Below are 5455 nucleotides of genomic sequence, written 5' to 3'. Positions count from 1 at the left end.
TCCCTATTAGCCGCTGACAGATGGAAAAGTAAACAGTCAAACAAACCTACAAGGCAAAGTCCAGAATAGGGGAGGGAATACCAAGGCTGAAGGATAATAAATGGTGGCAGCGGGGAAGGGTAGAGTAAGACCACAAGCAGTCTGAGTAATCAAAGGGATTGGGACAGCTTAAGCACACAGTCACAGAGGTAACCTAATTGAGGGAGACTCAGGCCGAGTCTCTGGGATTACTGGTTATAGGACGTGACTGGTGGTGCTGCCTAGCAGGGGGATCTGTTGAGATCTGTGCTAGAGCGGGGAGAGAAACCATATAAAGGACAGTCCGGACTGGTGGAGTCCCTGGTGGTGCCTAGAGACAGGCAGTAACCACGAGCAGGTAGGAACCTGACAGGGAGAGCCAGGGAAGGGCATCACAGGAAGACAGTGAACCAAGTCTCATAGAGGCACAGTTACTGCTCCTCCCCTGGGCAATGAAGTGGAACTGCTGCAGTCAATCTACTTAAAGGGTTCATACAGACTTAGCATCTTATCCTTCCTACCAAAAGACTCGTGGGTGTGAATCTGTGATGCTACAAGCCTGAGACTGCATCAGATCCTGGGAGCTTCTCACTACATGTGAGTATAAACCAACCTCGGTGGCAACCCGCACCTTGGAAATATTTTTTTAAGCAGATTTCTGTCAATGGCATGCCTTAGACACCCCTTCCACAGCACAAATAAACTGTTATGTATGCCTTAATATTCTGAGCAGTGAGTTATTTCCAGGGTTGCAAGCACTTACCTGGGTTTGGTTTCCTTTGGAAGTCACAGGAGGATTACAGCATTTTGTAATATTTGCATTTTATTTACAAATATACAGGTTGAGCACAGGTGCAGGTACAGCTTTAACACTCCAACAGATGCCTCAAATCAAATCAAATCTTTATTGATACAGTCATAGACCAAAAACATTTGTAAATAAAACTATGTACGTTTATAACAAAAGGTTACAAAGATGCAGTCATGTTAAAACAATAAAACTATAGAACAACAAGGGAAACAGTTACAATAAGGTAGCGGAAGCTTCTGAAGTGATAAATGCCCTCCGTATTGATTGGGCCGTGGAAATGTATTTAGCGACTGGCAAGATAGTATCCCTATTAGCCGCTGACAAAAGATGGAAAAGTAAACAGTCAAGCGGTTTGTGGGGGTATTTATTTATGATGGGGGTTATGAATTTGGAGCGAATATCACCATATAGGGTGCACTCAAAGATGATGTGAGAAAGAGTTTCTATGGCGCTTGCACCGCAAAGGCATAATCGGTTTGCATACGGGATACGTTTAAATCTCCCTTCGAGTAAGGCAGAGGTAAAACAGTTAAATCTTGCCTTTGTGAAGGCTAGACGATATTTGGGGATCGTGAGAGTTTCCAGATAAGGGGCACTGAGCATAGGCGCAAAGCTCAGACCAAAGTGAATAGGAGAACAGGTCGAGGTGGCTGCGGTAATGGAGCGTTGGAAATCCATATCGCTGATACGAGACCGGATAGAAAGTTTAACTGTCTCTGGAGTGTGGGACATCAGATGTTCAATTGAGAGGCCAATACTTGCAAGGTAGTTTGTAAATGTTAGGGCCCATTTCGAGTTAAAAGAGTCTTCCCAGAGTAAAGGGAGATAGCCAGTGGATTTTTCATAAGACATTTTAAGCCAGAAATTTAGGGCGGCCAACCATGCTTGGGACTCAAGTGAGACTAGGCCGGATTCTAACCTAAGGACCGCCACAGGAACGCACCTGGGAACACCAAAAATTTGTCTGAGAAACAAAGAGAGAATTGCCTCCACAGAAGAGTTGAAGGCGCCAATCCATAAAGGTACCCCGTAGAGAAGTTGAGAAATAGTTTTGGATCTAAAAACCTTTAGGGCTGCCGGAATGTATTGTCCTCCTTTAGTGAAGAAGAACCTTCGAATACCACTGGCTGAGTTGCGAGCAGTAGAAATAGCCCCTCGGATATGGGGAGTCCAGGACAGAGAGGAATGAAATAGTATACCAAGGTATTTAAAATGAGAAACCTGTTCTATTTTATGGGTATTGATTGTCCATTCGTGAGCAGGAGAGTGCTTGGCAAAAGCTAAGATCTTAGTTTTGGAAAAGTTTATAGATAGTTTGTTATCATGACAGAAGCTCATAAAAGCTTTTGTTAGGCGTTTGAGTCCTACTTTAGAAACAAAAAGGAGAACAGCGTCATCTGCATACAATAACAGAGGACAATGCAGGTTCGCTAACTTAGGGGGGTGGAAGTCCGGGGATTGACAATAAAGGGACAGATCATTCATGAAAAAATTAAATAGAAGTGGGGCTAGTATGCAGCCTTGTCTGACTCCTTTTGTTGTAGTAATGGGGTTTGTGAGATGTCCTTCACGACTACATCTAACATGAAAGGATGTGTGGTGGTGCAGTCGGCTAATTAAGAAGAGGAGTCTCTTGTCAATCGTAGATTTTGCAAATTTCGCCCATAGTATCTCCCTAGGGATGGAATCAAAAGCCGATTTCAAGTCGACAAAGGCAACAAACAGGCCGTTACCCCAGCGGTTCTTGTATTTTTCAGCTAAGTGATTTAAAATCACACAGTGCTCTATCCCAGACCTACCTTTCCGCAAAGCTGCCTGCTCCCTCCCAAGGATATTTTCCTCCTCCAACCAAGATGAGAGTCTCTCTTTTAAGTAGCAGGCATATAGTTTACCAATAATGGAAAGGAGGCTAATTGGGTGGTAATTTGCTGGGTCCTCATTGTTCCCTTTTTTAAATATAGGGATAACTATGGATTCGAGCCAAGACTCAGGAAAGCATCCAGAGTTATTGATCAGAGTAAAGAAATTTGCTAAAAGAGGGGCCCACCAAGCTTGGTGCACTTTCAACATTTCAGAGAGTATATTATCAGGTCCAGGAGCTTTGCTGGATTTCAAGCTAGCAATCAAATCAATAATTTCTTTTTGGGTTACAGGTGGCCAAGTGGGAAGATTTGTTAAATTATCAATAAAGGAAACGGCATTTACAGTCTCGTTGCTTGCAGAGAAATATTTCTCCCAGAGGTATGGGGAAATGTGGCAAGGGGCCGGATTTAGTGGTCTCATAGAACCAGAGACCAGCTCCCAGAAACACTTCGAATTATTTGATCTGGAAGCTTGAATTAAGGCTTCCCAATCTTCATGCATCACCTGCCTTTTTTTGGTGACTATCATACGCTTGTAGTATTTTTTGATAATAAAATACTCAGGGGGGAGGGTGGTTAAATTTTGGTGTCGATATTGATGGTATAACCGTCTCAGCTGTTTCTTAGCATCAAGGCAGTCCTTATCAAGCCATCTGGGAAAACCAGTGGTAAGAGGAGCCCTGAAGGAAGAAGATGACGGGATAATAGAGGCTTTAAGGTTTGTAGTTAAGGAATTATACGCTATTGACGCTAAATATGGATCGGTAGCGTGCGTGATCTCCTTCTGTAAGGACAGGGCGGAGGGGGAAGTGAGAAATAAGGCCACATTAGAGGCTACTGTGGGAGTCCAAAAGGTCCTTTTATGGGTGGGTTGGATTGGATTTACCATTGGTTTATGGGTAAGGAGCAAGCGACCGCGTTCTGGTAGATAAAAGGAAAAGGTAAGAGGAAGGTGATCACTATCCTGTCTGGAGCCAACAGAAAAGTTTAAAATAAACTTGAACAGGGAATGCGAGATTAAGTCATAATCGATGACACTGCACCCGAGGCCAGAAATGTAGGTAAATTCCGCACATGAATCTATCTGATTATGACCATTCAACATTATTAGGCTGTGGCTAGCAAGGAATCGATATAAACATATCCCACCATAATTTATCTTGAGGTCCTTGGAAGTCCTAGCATAGCCTGGGAAGTATGGGGTGGTGTCCTCGCGCCCCCCCCAGAGGTTTGAAGCAAATAGCGCATCATTGTGGGGGCCAGACCTGGCGTTGAAATCACCCATAACAATGAGGAGCGCTTTGGGAAATTTAGCCTCGAGTGATGTTAAATAATTGGCAAGAACGTCCCAGTCGTGGTCAATTTGTGCCCTAGAGGCATGAGGGGGAATGTAAACATTTACTAACAGAAGAGAAATTGTACTAAAAGATAATAAGGCAGCCTGTGCAATGTTTTTACAAGGGATTAAGCTTATAGAGCGAGCTGTTACAGAAGTAGAAATGAGTATGGCTAGGCCTCCTTTGGGTCTGCCTTTGGAACTGGGTTGGGAGTAGGTCGCTGGTAAATATGAACAAGAGAAACCATCCACTATTAATTTGAGGGTACACCACGTCTCCTGTAAGAAAATTAAGTCAAATTTGTTCAGAAAAGTAATAAAGTCAGGATTTTTTTGTTTGGCATTCCACCCTGCAATGTTCCAGGAGAGAAGGTGGAATGTAAAATTAGGTGAGAGAACAGAAACCTGGCATGCACTAGTAATTGAATTCATAGGATTAGAAATTTCCTTTGATGTATAGGATTTGCAAAGTGAGTGCTGTGATGTCCTGAAATGAGGGGTTACCATTTTTTCAGGAGATTCACAAGTTAGAATCAAGTTTTTAGAATTTAATAAGGGTTGTCAAGTCAGTTTAGGAACCTCGTGTACTATCACATCACATATTGAGCTGGGTCTACAAACATTTGAGTAACAATGTGGCAGTACCTTTAAGGGAACTTTCAAAGGAGAAACTTGAATGCTGGATGGCAAGTTCAGTTCGTAGTCCTCCAAGTATCTTGAGCATGTCCTTTTTGCCCTTAGATTGTTTAACAGGTTCTGCATTTTGTTTATGACCTCGCTTTGTTCACTCTCAGTGAATGCATGGAAACTATTTAGTAGTTCCTCCTCTCCCTCACAAGCAAAGTCAAAAGAAAGATCTTGATTCTCCTTACTATTTACCCGAGAAGAAGGTGACGGTATCGGAACGAAAATGGGAGCTGGTAGTGGGGAGGAACTTACTTCATCCAAAATAATAAGATCAGAGTTTATGGAGTTAAGTGTTTCAAAGATTAATGTTTCTTGTGCTGGGGGAGTTGAAGGGGATAAATTCTTTTTCAGCATGGTTGATCCTGATGATAGTGAAGAGCAGTTCATGTTTAATGTGCTTTTAGGAGGAAGCTGTTTCAGGAATGGATCCAAGTTTCCAGAGTTTGATATATTTTTGCTGCTGTTCGAGGAAGACTTCCTCCTCTCTTGTGGAGAGATGTTATGTTATGTTATGTTAATGTTTATTTGTACCCCGCCTTTCGGCCAAAGGGCCCTCAAGGCGGCTTACAGAAAAAGTAAGCACAAATATAAAAATACATCCACAAGGCAATACATCAATAAGCAATACATTGTACAAACAATTAAATTAAATAGCAAATAACATTATATTAAGAAACAAAAATATCCAGGAAAGGCATTCTGTCTCGCCTGAACTTACACCTATTTCAAGGGGCGGTACAC

At 42.5% G+C, this 5455-nt stretch overlaps 1 long non-coding RNA gene across 2 annotated transcripts in view; it reads left to right on the top strand.

Moving 5' to 3' along the window:
* Positions 1–111: 111 nt before the first annotated feature.
* Positions 112–5455, top strand: part of LOC133368425 (uncharacterized) — a 79592-nt gene continuing 74248 nt past the window's right edge. For both annotated transcript variants that reach the window (XR_009758639.1, XR_009758638.1), the window contains exon 1: positions 112–615. This is a non-coding gene — a long non-coding RNA (uncharacterized LOC133368425). The remainder of the gene's footprint in view (positions 616–5455) is intronic.

This window comes from Rhineura floridana, chromosome 1, assembly GCF_030035675.1.
Source record: "Rhineura floridana isolate rRhiFlo1 chromosome 1, rRhiFlo1.hap2, whole genome shotgun sequence".
Taxonomy (NCBI): Eukaryota; Metazoa; Chordata; class Lepidosauria; order Squamata; family Rhineuridae; genus Rhineura; species Rhineura floridana.
Note: the sequence above shows the minus strand (reverse complement) of the source record. Positions and strands in the feature narration are given on the sequence as shown.